General features: G+C 44.6%; 1 pseudogene; it reads left to right on the forward strand.

The window, feature by feature from the left end:
- Positions 1–12,353: 12,353 nt before the first annotated feature.
- Positions 12,354–13,545, forward strand: LOC128318301 (uncharacterized; annotated as a pseudogene).
- Positions 13,546–14,697: the final 1,152 nt, after the last annotated feature.

Raw genomic sequence — 14,697 nt, forward strand, 5'->3', positions numbered from 1 at the left:
AAATGCAATAGTACAATTAAACTGTTAAACAGACTGAGTGAGTGAATATGACACGGTCATGTGACATGCAATGGCTGATGGGCGATGTAGTCAGACGCTCCTTTGGCGCAATCATGACACTCCAGGTAAGTTTTAGTCTTCTGTAGCAATATAGTAAAATTTAGTATTGGAATGTCCCTTATATCCTGAGAGAGTTTGATTCCAAGATACTTCATTGTTGAAGGGAGCCACTTAAATTTAATCTTTCCTACAAAAATTTTCTAGCAAAATTTAGAAAGAAGCATGGATTCAGACTTATTCCAAATTATAGTATAAACTGGTAGTTTCAAAAATGATTGTATAGTGTCCATGAAATGTAGTAATGAGGTCAAGGGTTCAGTCACCACTGCCAAGATGTCATCTGCATAAAGTGATAATTCATGTTCTTTATCCCCTCCCTCAACACCCCTAATACCTGAATGTGCTCAAATGATGATTGCCAAAATCTCCAAAAAAGTCACAAATAATAGTGGGCTTAAGAAATACCCCTGTCATGTCCCTCTAGAAAGACTGAAAAGGGGTGATACCACTCCATTAGTAACACTGCAGCCTTTGGCTCTTTGTATAGCCTTGTAACCTATGAAATGAATTTTGATCCATAGCAATAGTGTGACAAGTTGGGGAACAGAAACTGCCCCTCCATCTTATCAAACTCCTTCTCCACATCCAGAGAAATAGTGGCTACTGGAGTGTTTTGGGATTCACACATCCACATCAGGTGAAACAACAATCTCATTATCAGATGAGGAGCTTTTTCATGAATCCTACTTGATTAGGGTGGATATTAGCATATTAGGGTGGATATAACCCTTTGCAGATGAGTGGCTAAAATTTTTATCAGCATTTTACAGTCAGTCAATGTTAAGCAAACTAATGGGGCGAAAATTATAGGAGTCCATTGTATCTCTATCAGACTTTGGAATGACTGTAATTAAAGCTTCGTTAAAGGTTGGGGGTACATGTCCCTTACTGAGCATCTCCTGATAATCTCCTAGATGTATTGGTGCCAGAAGGAGGTGTCTCCGTCTCCGTGAGCCATCGGGCTAAAGAGTGGCCCCTACTGGTCGAGCCTCATTCTGGAGCTCCCCATGCCTCTGCTTTTGGGCCGAGACTAGCCGGGCTTCTCTGCCGCCCGACTATCACGTGCCCCCAAGAAGAGGAGGACCAAGACAAGGCAAGCAAGGGTCCGGCCGGCGTGCCTCGTCCAAGATGAAGTTATGCGCCTGGCCCATGCGCACCCACTGGGGGGCACCTGGGACCCCAGAACACACCTCAAAAAGCTGAAGGACTGGTTCACCTGGCCCGGGATGGACGCCGAAGTTCGGGCCTGCCAGAGGATGACCCCCTACAAGCCTGCTCCCGCGCCACTTATCCCTCTCCCCATTATCGGCGTCCCCTTCGAGAGGATCGGCATGAATCTGGTAGGGCTGCTACCGAAGTCGGCTCGGGGCAACAAGTACATCTTGGTCATCGTGGATTATGCCACTTGAGAAAAATCCCATAATAAAATCTAGGTACTCTGCTGTTACATAAGCTCACCTTAGTGTCACGTCATTCAACTTCTTCTCCCCGCGACACTGTTCATTAACAAATCTCTCTGCCGCTGCTGCAATGGTCTGGGAGGATGGCTTGGGTTTGGCATTGCTGCAAATTGCCAGTACGCCCTTTCAATCTCAAACTCGCCACTGTCCATTTCCCTCAATTCCCTCTTTCAGGATTTTATGAATGAATCTAGTAGTGTCCCACTAGTGCCATAAGTCTCTTTCAAACCCATCAATCTTACATTATTTCACTTGCTGGGGTTTTCAAGGGCCTGCACTCTATTCCACAGTTCATCCATTTGTTTGTTCCCATCTTTTACTACTCGATGACTCCTCCAGGCAGACAATGAGTGCCTCAGCTTCCTCCAGTCTCTCCTGCATAACGTCACTATTGCTTTCAGCTCAGAGGTCATTTGTTTAATAGCGGAGACATCTATTGCAACACTCGACCGTGTGGAACTCATTTTAGACTTATCAGCAAACAGTTTGTCAAAGTTAGCCCAAGATTCTGTAGAGTTAGGGGACACCTCTAAACTTGCCTTTTTTTTTTTTTTTTTTACATAATTGTACATTCAATGAAAAGTAAAGATCAACAGCAGATTGTGTCAATTTGAACCCTCCCACACCCCCCACTCAAAATTCCAAATAATTACTGAACCAATCACCTATCTTCAAGGTAGGTGAAGGAGGTGAAAAAAGGGGAGTCATTCCTCTCTCCAATAGATATCATCCCTCTTTCCGTTAATTATCATTAGGAGTCAATTATAGCTCATCACCACTAGTATAAGGAGATGAAGTCTAAGAAAGGCCTGCACGTCTTATGAAAAGATTTGAGGGATCCTGAGAATGAGCATCTTAACTTCAAGTCTTATACAGCAACAGATTTCCCAGATCCAGCTATTGTGTGATGGGGAGGGAGACATTTCCATTTAAGAAGAACAGCTCTCCTAGCTAATATGGTAAAAGCATTAACCTGGCAAGTTGAGGCTGTTAAGTAAGGTCTCATGGAGTTGCCAAAGAGGGCCATTAAGGGGTCAGGGTCCAAGTCTACTTTATGTTAAGAGCATTTTTAAGTTTATCAATAACATATGACCAAAAATCTGTACACAGACACTGATAGTATCATCTTTTAAAGTAAGAAAGGTGCTGCATCCTCTGAGCAGTTACCGGAGGGGGGGTGGGGGGTGGGGTCCTCACAGGAGAACTTGATGCTGGAGATCATATTATTTGTCAGTTGTCTGTTGAATTTGTTAGTTCAGGGTTGCAATCCTACAGGTATAGAACTTTAAAAGGCAAAACCACTATGAAAGCTAAAGGCAGTACATTAAATTACACCAACTCTGAAATTGTCCATTTAAAATCAGAGAGACCTGGTGCATTTTGTGAAAAATCCAAATCAAACCAGTGAAATAACAACTTTGCACAACCAAGTCATTCAAGATACAAAAGGTTTTCACTTGAGAAGCGAATCACAGTTGAAAAAATGTTCAAGGTTGTGTATGATAAGCGTGTTTTGTTACCTGATTTCTTAACTTGGATTCTAAGACTGTCTGTACATATTTATATGTAAATAGTTTTTGTTTTCTTTTAGGATCAGAAAAAAATTAAAATGTGCCTGTTTTTGATGCTAGACGGCAACAACCCTTTTCATGTATAGTATGTGGACCTAGCAATAGTGGAAAATCAAAATGCTTCTGGAAAATTGTATAGAGGCAATGTCAAAAGTTCCTGAAAAAATTTTGTCATATGTTGGCAACTGCTGTACAATGAACTGATGACAAAAATAAATATAAACTTTATTTAAGGAAGCCCTGCTTCTTTTTGTGAAGAACCATTTCCCCCCAAAAAAACTTATTGGTGATTTATGACTTAAGTCAGCCAGTAAATACAATGTAGAAAAAGATTTTTCGAAATACACCCACCACAGAAATTTCAGTCATCTTTCCATTTCAAAACCTGTTTTTTCAAGGAAAAACAAGCAGGACAATTATCCTGACTTCCTGAATGTGTCCAGGTAACAGCAAGTACTTTTTAGAGTTTTCAAGATGCCCTTGATATTTATTATTTTAGACAAATATTTATTTTTGACCTGAAAGCACAAACAGCAGAAGAGCACGGTCTCCAGTCAGGGCTGTTTTCACAAGAGAAACTACCATGCCCTCATGCCAGAGGAAGTGGCCCAGTACGACCCTGTGAAGAGTGAGATCCTCCTGTGCTGTGGCCTCTCCCCTACCAGTGCAGCGGCAGATCCAAGATGGCGGTGTGGCAGTAGCACGCAGCGGCCACTCCGGATACAAAATGGTGCTATTTTTGTCTTTAGCCCGACTTTTAACAGCACATGGACATCGGAGCTGCCGGTGTTCGTGTATACCACCTCCAGACACTTCTAAACTTCAGAAACACTACAGTTACTCTGCATGATGACCTGCTGGAGAAGCAACACAATCTCGGCTTGCTGCGGGGACCAGGCCTCCAGCCCTCGGTGTCGTCTGATACCGGTGGCCAGGGGAGGGGATGTCGCAAGCGGTGCGCGAGAAAGCAGAAGCGCGGCAAGAGGGAGTGGGTCCGTGCTAGGCTAAAAACAAACCCTAGCCGGCCGGCTCTCCCGTCCATCCTGCCCTCCAATATCTGCTCCCTGGACAATAAATTGGATTACATCAGACTCCAGCAAACTACACGGCGTGAGTTTAGAGACTGCTGCATCTTTGTTTTCATGGAGACGTGGCTCAGCGACAGAGTTCCGGATGCCGTCATTCAGCTAGACGGGCTAGCCTCGTTTCGTGCTGACAGAAAACACAGCTCTGTGTGGTAAGGCTTACGGCAGTGGCTTGTGTGTTTACATCAACACGGAATGGTGCATGAACTCAGTGCTAGTTTCTAGTTACTGCTCATCGCTGGTGGAGTTTGTGACTGTTAGATGCAGACCATTTTATTTACCACGGGAATTCACCACTGTCCTCATAATCAGAGTGTACATTTCCCCCAGCGCTAATGCTAAAGACTCGCTCTGTGAACTGTACGGGGCTATTAGTGAGCTGCAGAATTCAAAACCTGACGGACTGTTTATTGTTGCCGGAGATTTCAACCATGCAAATCTCAAGTCAGTGCTCCCTAAATTCAATCAGCATGTGGACTTTACAACAAGAGGGAATAATGCGCTGTACCTTATTCACACAAACATCCCCAACGAGTACCGGGCGGAGCCCCGCCCCCACCTCGGCATCAGATGCACCAAACTGGTTCTGAAGCAGGTGAAAACCTGGCCAGCAGGAGCCATCTCTGATCTTCAGGACTGTTTTGAACACACTGACTGGCACATATCCAGAGAAGCGGCAACTGATGGCGACTTCACCAACTTGGATGAATATGCGACATCAGTGACCGGCTATATCAGCAAGTGCATTGATGACGTCACTGTCTCCAAGACCACCACCACATGCTCCAACCAGAAGCCTTGGATGACTGCAGAGGTGCGTGCGCTGCTGAGGACCCGAGACTCCGCCTTCAGAGCAGGCGACAAGGCGGCCCTAAGAACAGCGAGGGCCAAACTGTCCCAGGCCATCAGAGAGGCAAAGCGCACACACGCTCAGAGAATCCACAGCCACTTCAAGGTCAGCAGACACATGCGGCGCATGTGGCAGGGCATCCAGACCATCACCAACCACAGGACAACATCACCTGCCTGTGACAGTGATGCCTCTCTCCCAGACGCGCTGAACAACTTCTATGCTCGGTTCGAGGCACAGAATGGTGTGGCGGCAAGGAAGACCACCCCTCCTCCCAATGACCAGGTGCTGTGTCTAACCACGGCTGATGTGAGGAAGACTCTACACAGAGTCAACCCGCGGAAGGCTGCTGGACCAGACAACATTCCTGCCAGGGTGCTTAGAGGATGTGCAGACCAGCTGGCAGATGTTTTCACGGACATCAACAACACCTCCCTGAGCATCGTTGTCCCGACCTGCTTCAAGGCCACCACCATCGTCCCCGTGCCAAAGAAGTCTTCAGTGTCTTGCCTCAACAACTACCGTCCCGTTGCACTTACACCCATCATCATGAAGTGCTTCAAGAGGCTCGTCATGAGGCACATCAAGACCCTGCTGCCCCCCTCGCTGGACCCCCTGCAATTTGCTTACTGCCCCAACCGCTCAACAGTTGACGGCATCACCACCACCCTCCATCTGGCCCTCACTCGCCTGGACTATAAAGACACATATGTTCGAATGCTGTTCACAGACTTCAGTTCAGCATTCAACACAATCATTCCTCAGCACCTGATTGGAAAGCTGAACCTGCTGGGCCTGAACACCACCCTCTGTAACTGGATCCTGGACTTTCTGACTGGGAGATCTCAGTCAGTCCGGATCGGGAACAGCATCTCCAACACCACCACACTGAGCACTGGGGCCCCACAGGGCTCTGTGCTCAGTCAATTGCTGTTCACTCTGCTGACTCACAACTGTGTAGCAATGCACAGATCAAATCACACCATCAAGTTCGCCGATGACACGACCGTGGTGGGTCTCATCAGCAAGAACGATGAGTTAGCATACAGAGAGGAGGTGCAGCAGCTAATGGACTGGTGCAGAGCCAACAACCTGTCTCTGAACGTGGACAAAACTAAAGAGATGGTTGTTGACTTCAGAAGAGCACAGAGTGACCACTCTCTGCTGAACATCGGCAGCTCCTCCGTGGAGATCATCAAGAGCACCAAGTTTCTTGGTGTTCACCTGGCGGAGAACCTCACCTGGTCGCTGAACACCAGTTCCATAACGAAGAAAGCCCAGCAGCGCATGTACTTTCTGCGAAGGCTGAGGAAAGCACATCTCCCACCCCCCGTCCTCACCATGTTCTGCAGAGGGACTATCGAGAGCATCCTGAGCAGCTGCATCACTGCCTGGTTTGGGAATTGCACCATCTCGGATCACAAGACCCTGCAGCGGATAGTGAGGACAGCTGAGAAGATCATCGGGGTCTCTCTTCCCTCCATCACGACATTTACACCTCACGCTGCATCCGCAAAGCCACCAGCATTGTGGATGACCCCACACACCCCTCTCACACACTCCGTAACCTCCTGCCGTCTGGTAAACGGTACTGAAGCATTCGGGCCCTCACGACCAGACTATGCAATAGTTTCTTCCCCATGCCATCAGACTCCTCAATACTCAGAAACTGGACTGAAGGATCACACACATACATATATACACACACACGCAGCTGAGCATCCTCCATCCTCTCTGCAATTTTTTTGCAAGTTTTTGCACATGTTTATGCTGCTACAATACTCATTACATTATACTGTACATAGGCTGCTACTCTTATGTTTACACTATTTCAGCTACTTGTATTGTACTCTTGTACTATTTGCACTGTTGTCACTAGGTTCACTTTTAAGCAGAACTGTGTACTGGTCGGCGCTGCACTGGGACTTACTGTGCCCATTGTCTGTCCCCGCAGTCATTGTACTGTCTTGTACTGTTTTGTACTTGTGCACTTTGTGTATAGTTTATGTAGTCCCTTGTAGTTCTGTGTTGTTCTGTGTCATCTGATGTAGCACCTTGGTCCTGGAGAACCATTCTTTCATTTCACTATGTACTTGTATATGGCTGAAATGACAATAAACTCCACTTGAAACTTGAAACAGAGCTCCATCGCTGGAGCTAAGACACAAAAGCCATCCCTCGTGGCCAGATGGATAGGCTACTGCAGATCACCAAGAGGTGGCTTCAGCCATGGACCGATTCGTGAGGGCTCTGCCACCTGAGGAGAGAAAGTCTGTGGGCATGCGGGGAGCCTGCATCTCCCGGGAGATGCTGGAGGTTCTGGAGTGAGTGGCGGCTACCCTGGAGATGAGCACGGGAGACCGGCGTGAATTCTGGCGACAACCGCCAGCCTGATGACAGGAAGTGCACTCCCCAGGGAAGGGAAGACAAAATCAAAGCCGCTCCTCTTATGGGATGCCAAGGGACGAATCGATGCCTACCGAGCCAGACCCCACTGCCCCTCGATACATGGACAAACCCTGGCTTGCGGGATATGGCCTACACAAGATGACCCCTCCCAGCCTACCCACCATCCCCACTAGAGGTGAGCACTCTCCGCTAACCCTTTGTCTTCTGTGCATTCCCAGGTTGCTTGGGAAGGGAACTTTGGCTGGGAGCAGAAAGAAGATGACAGGCTAAAGAACTGCTGGGGCCAGGTGCGGGTCATCGATAGCCTTACAGATGAGCCTTACATCGATTCTTACAGATGAGCAGCCTCTCAAAAGCCATGGGCTTTTCAGAAAAAAAGAAAGGTTATTTTTCCCATCCCATATCCCATTTCTGGAACATATTAGAACATCAGAACTATGTAGGACCATATCCTGGGCCCAAGTTTTATGGTGCAGATAGTATGATGCCTAAAGAAAGAGAAGAATATCAAGTGGTACAGTACGGTTTCTGACAAAGTCTTTGATTTCAAGGAAGAGATGGCTGAATGACTGACATTTTGAGAAAGGTTTGTTTAACCTTCAGAAATGAAATTCTGAAAAGTGCAATCAATGCTTTTGCATAAGCATCATGTCTGTTTGCATGAAAATCTTTAGAACCAAGTTCCTTCCTAAAAACACTTTAGCTATCCTGTCACTTGATAATTACATCAACACCTTTCATACAATAGCTGGAAAACATCTCTCTCACACAAAAAAATGTACCCCTCCAACATGTGCTCAACCAAGATGAAGCCAAATTTAGTAACTATTGTAAGGAATTTAGCTCATTTAGATGTCGACTTAGTTTGATCTTGCAATTATGGAAGTAAGGGTCATTAATGTAAACAGTAATATTGATTATCCTGGGGGAATTTTATCAGAATAAGTTTATACAATTGACTGCTCATTTTGTCCAGCGAAATGTTTAGTGAGGCGTCTTATTTACTCTGGCAAGTCATTACTATCGCGGCCGTCAACAGTAATAACTTCCTCTGAGGATAACCCTTCTGGAGCACGGTACTAAGATCGGGCACCTTAGGAACTCAGATGGTGAGCAGAGAATCACAGCACAACATCACCTTGAACATAGACGAGACTTTATTACACTAAGCTACTATACACATATACTAAACTACTACACACAATCAACACACACAGACATACATGTAGGAATATGGCATGAGAAGAACCAGTGAGAAACAGAAGGTTGAGTTCTTAGACATAAGCATGAAAAGTCACTAGACCCTGACCTGAGTGAACCATCAATATATCAGCATTAACTTGTGAATTGGTTAGAGAGTTTTTTTTAGTGTTACTGCACTAGCTTAATGAAGTTGGGAGGTATTAATCCTTGCTTTGCTTGGGTGGTGAATGGAAGTTGTTGGTGTTGGTCAGCAGGTTCTAGTCAGACCGGAGGTGGAGGATCTTAGAGAAGTTATTGATCGTTGCTGGAGAGGGAGGATGGAGTCTGGACGTCCGGGCGAAGGGTCGAGTCGAGCGATGTTCGGCGATGAAAGCCTTGGGATCTTCTGGCGCGGGTTCTCTTCCGGTTCCAGCTCTGTTCTGGTTCCAGCTCACTTACTTGCTCGGGCATGAGGCTTTTGATGATGACACTAGTGGGGTAGCACGAGTATGGCTAGTTATGGTTCGCTTGTCACGACCTCCGCCAAGCTGACCTAAAATTTCTCGATTTTTTATATTAATCCAGTCTTACATTACAACTTTTTATAGTATCTACAGAAGCTGATAGTATTGTAGAATATTCTCATTTGAAACGCTTTTTATATCGCTAGTTTTATTTGTTTCCAGAACACCTGCTTCTAGCCGGTTAGCCCATTAGCATCGCTAGCCCATTAGCCCAGCTACCACAAGTTTGTTTACGTTTCTCACACCGATTTTCTCTGTTGTACTACTGCTATAAAACACCATGTCAGTTGTGTGTCTGCCTTTGAGTGCAGGTGAGGATACATTCAAGCTGCACTCAGTGGATCTGGAGCTGGAGGCCGTGGAGAAGCAGATCTGCGACCTACAGGTGAAGCAGGCCCAGCTGCGACAGTGGAAAGCCGCGCTGGAATCATCCCGGACTGATGCTCACCTGTCCCAGGTAAACTCGCGGCGGTAGGCTATTTGCTTTTAAAGGATGGTTACAGTCATGGTGTCAAGACCAGAAATTACCCTTTGTTGATAACTGGAATATTTTCTGGGAGTGTCCTAGGCTCTACCGTACTGATGGCCTGCACTCAAGCAGAGTTGGCGCAGCAGTCCTCTCGGACAACATTTCCAGGACACTACGCACCATCTGACTGGTAAGTCATACCTCAGATCACAATTATAATAGCTACTGTTCAACTCGTCTTATAGAAACTGTGTCTGTTCCCTGAATAGTGAGATCAAAGAATAAATTCACTGAATGTTCTTGAAATAATCTAATCACCAGTAAACTTGAAAAAGGCCAAATAAGTAAACAAAAACAATTTCTAAAGTTTGGGCTTCTCAACATTAGATCCCTTACACGGAAAGCACTTATTGTTAATGAAATGATCTCAGATTATAGTTTTGGTGCACTCTGCCTTACTGAAACCTGGCTTAGACCAAATGAATACATTGGTCTGAATGAGTCTACTCCATCAGGATATTCCTATAAGCATGAGCCCCATCAGACTGGTCATGGAGGTGGTGTTGCAACTATCTATAACAATTTTCTTACCGTTACTCAAAAAACAGGACCATGGTTTAACTCATCTGATTAAAAAAGGTCAGAGATAAAACACCTGCACCATGGTACAATAGTCATACTCACACCCTCAAGAGAGCAACCCGTAACCTCCAGCGAAAGTGGAGAAAAACTAAATTAGAATTGTGTATAAAGACAGTATGTCTAGTTATAGACAGGATCTAAAAGCTGCTAGGGCCAAACATCTGAGCAAACTGATAGCAATAAACTAAAACAATCCCAGATTCTTATTTAGTACAGTGGCTAGACTAACAAAACATCAGATATCTGAAGAGAGTATTCCATTACAGTTTAGTAGTGAGGACTTTATGAATTTCTTCACTGAAAAAATTGATAGCATCAGGAACAAAATACTGGATGTTCAACCTCTGACAGCATCCTGTGATCTAGTCCAGCCTAAAGCTCCACATTTAGTGCTAAAATGCTTTACAGGTATAGGACAGGAAGAGCTTTATAAATTTATCAGCACGGCAAATTCAACAACATGTTTGTTAGATCCAATCCCAACTAGATTACTGAAAGAAGTGGAGCTGGAGAGCCTCTTCTCAACATTATTAATTCCTTGTTATATTTAGGTCACGTCCCAAAACCTCTCAAGTTAGCAGTTATTGAGCCTCTTCTTAAGAAACCTAAACTAGACCCTAATGAATTATCAAATTACAGACCAATTTCAAACCTTCCAGAAAAGGTTGTGTCTGCTCAATTATGCTCCTTCTTACAGGAAAACGGTATCCTTGAAGAATTTGAGTCAGGTTTCAGGCCCCATCATAGCACAGAAACTGCGCTAGTAAAAATCACAAATGACTTGTTTTTAGCTTCAGACCAAGGCTGCATCTCAATATTAGTCTTACTTGATCTTAGTGCTGCATTCGACACTATGGATCATAATATTCTTGTAGATTGCTTACAAAATCACATAGGTATTCAGGGACAAGCATTAAAATGGTTTAGATCCTACCTGTCTGATTGATACCATTTTGTAGATTTAAATGGAGAACTATCCAGTGTAATGCCAGCGAAATATGGGGTTCCACAAGGATCAGTTTTAGGACCTCTGCTGTTCTCAATTTACATGCTTCCCTTGGGTAACATCATTAGAAGACATGGGATGCTCAAACAGATCAGGTTCCAAAGCTTCAATTTGTAATGCTAATACCTCCATCAATGTGTCTTTGCAAACATTAATGCAAAGAGAGGAAGTGCACTAGCAGTGTTCAAGCTGACCTAAAATTTCTCGATTTTATATTAATCCAGTATTATATCATAACTTTTTTATAGTATCTATAGTAGCTCATAGTATTCTATAATATTCTCATTCGAAACGCTTTTTTTTATATCGCTTTTTATATCGCTAGTTTTATTTGTTTTCCAGAACACCCGCTTCTAGCCTGTTAGCCCAGCTACCACAAATTTGTTCACGTTTCTCACACCGATTATCTCTGTCGTACTACTGCTGTAAAACACTATGTCGGTTATGTGTCTGCCTTTGAGTGCAGGTGAGGATACATTCGAGCTGCACTCAGTGGATCTGGATTTGGAGGCCGTGGAGAAGCAGATCCGTGACCTACAGGTGAAGCAGGCCCAGCTGCGACAGCGGAAAGCTGCACTGGAATCATCCCGAATTGATGCTCACCTGTCTCAGATAAACTCGCGGCGGGAAACAAACACGCCCACAACCTCAACTCCACGTACTTCTCTGCCCAGGCCCAGTGCACCAAGGATGCGGCCCGCCCAGGTTTCGTTCACTCCGGTGCCGGGGTACCACGGAGCCTGGATGCAGCAGCAGCGGAAGACACGAGCCAGGACCCGGGCGAGGACCTCTCCCCCTCCACCGCCACCCGTTTGAGATCTCGACCCAGAACCGCTTCGCTCCCCTTCGCGAGTCGGAATGCGACGCGGTGATCATCGGAGACTCCATCGTCCGGCACGTCCGTGCTACCACGGCTAAAGGTAAGGTGCGCACTCACTGTTTTCCTGGTGCTCGTGTACTCAATGTTGCTGCACAGGTACCCATGATCCTGAATAAGAAGAACATCGGAGCTGTGGTCCGCCATGCTGGCACGAACAACAACAGGCTGAGACAGACGGAGATCCTGAAGAAGGACTTCAGAAGCCTGGTCGAGAAGGTACGCAGCACATCGCCCACGATGAGGATCATCGTGTCAGGACCGCTTCCCACGTTCCAGCAAGGAATCGAAAGGTTCAGTAGGCTATTTGCTTTTAATGAATGGTTACAGTCATGGTGTCAAGACCCTTTGTTGATAACTGGAATATTTTCTGGGAGCTTTCTAGGCTCTACCATACTGACGGCCTGCACCCAAGCAGAGCTGGAGCTGCGGTCCTCTCGGACAACATTTCCAGGACATGTTTAAGTCATACGTCAGATCACAATTATAATAGCTACTGTTCAACTCACCAGACTGATACAAATGGCTTAACCCAACCTTCTGCTAGCTGCCTAGAGTCGTCACCTAGGGTACATAGCATTGGGACTATGTCTGTTCCCCGTGCTGTATTAAAATTAAGAAAGACTAAAGTCTATTTTAGCAATTTAATAAACATACCTACATTAGATAATAATACTGAGAGCGCAGCCTGCCCCTCTACTCTAAAGCTAGGTTTGCTAAATATCAGAGCTCTTGAGTCTAAAACGCTCTTAGTTAATGAACTTATCACGGATCAGGAGTATGACGCGTTATGTTTAATAGAAACGTGGATTAGGCAGAACAAATATTTTGCATTAAATGAAGCTAGTCCACCCGCTTACAGCTACATACATCAGCCTCGTTTAACCGGTAGAGGAGGAGGCGTCACAGTTATTCATAAGGATAATCTGACCGTCGTACAGAAACTAGGACAAAACTTTAATTCATTTGAAGCACTTTATAGTAACATAAGTGCAGTCGCTAATGATAAGTCATCACAGTCCCTTCCATTAGTTATTATCTACAGACCCCAGGACCGTACTCTGAATTTCTTAGTGAATTTACAGACTTCCTATCAAACCTAGTTGTTTCTGTCGACCGAGCGTTAATTGCCAGAGACTTTAACATTCATTTTGAGAATATAGGCAACCCGCTGAAGATAGCGTTTACATCCATACTTGACTCATTGGGAGTCAATCAGTGTGTTGTAGGATCCACACATAAAGCAGGTCATACGTTAGACTTAATATTATCTTTTGGAGTTAATATAAACGATAGTGATAATCCCACAGTCTGAGGCAATATTAGATCCCAGTCTGATTTCGTTTTGTTTGTGTCACAGTAGCATTGTACACACAGAACCGCGCTACCGATTTAGCCGTACAATAACACCTGCGACCGCGCAGAGCTTTATTAATCACCTACCAGAATTATCCGCTAGTATAGGGTCACCATCAGACCCTTTAGAACTCGAACAGGTGACAGAATTTTTAGAGTCGACATTCCGCTGTACCTTAGATAATGTAGCCCCACTTAGAAGAAAACGAATTAAAGATAAGAAACTCGCTCCGTGGTATAGTGACCACACCCGCTCTCTAAAACAGAACGCCCAAAAGCTAGAGCGTAAATGGCACCAGACCAAACTCCTAGCATTTAAAATAGCATGGAAAGACAATATTTTAGCCTATAAAAAAAGCTCTAAGGCTAGCTAGGTCCACTTACTTATCAACACTTATAGAAAATAATAAAAGTAATCCTAAATTCTTATTTAACACCATAGCAGAATTAACTAGGAATAAGACAGACAGAAATTTCCACAATAACAGCATATAAAAGTAACGATTTCATGAAATTCTTTGATAGCAAAATTAAAAACATTAGGCAGAAGATACAGGTCCAAAGTCCAAATTATACAATAGATCCATAGATCAGAGCTTAGAAAGTTTTACTCCTCTTGAAGAGAATGATTTAATCTCGCTCATCTCTTCTGCTAAATCATCAACCTGTCTATTAGATCCGGTACCAACACGTCTTCTTAAGCAAATACTTGGAACCGAACCGTAACTGAACCTCTGCTTAAAATAATTAACTCCTCACTGAGCAATGGGTACGTTCCAAAATCACTTAAATTAGCTGTTATTAAACCATTAGTGAAGAAACCAGACCTTTACCCTAGCGACTTAACTAACTATAGGCTGATTTCAAACCTTCCCTTTCTATCTAAAATACTAGAGAAGGTAGTAGCGCAGCAGCTAATTTCATATCTACAAAGTAATAATATCTATGAACTTCATCAGTCAGGTTTCAGGCCCCACCACAGCACAGAGACAGCATTAGTTAAAGTAGTCAATAACTTGCTATTAGCCTCTGATCGGGGTTGCATTAGTCTATTAATTTTACTCAACCTTAGCGCAGTGTTCGACACTATCGACCATAATATCCTTCTTCACAGACTGGAAAAGGTCGTAGGAATTAAGGGCTGGT

The sequence above is a fragment of the Pangasianodon hypophthalmus genome, chromosome 5, assembly GCF_027358585.1.
Source record: "Pangasianodon hypophthalmus isolate fPanHyp1 chromosome 5, fPanHyp1.pri, whole genome shotgun sequence".
Taxonomy (NCBI): domain Eukaryota; kingdom Metazoa; phylum Chordata; class Actinopteri; order Siluriformes; family Pangasiidae; genus Pangasianodon; species Pangasianodon hypophthalmus.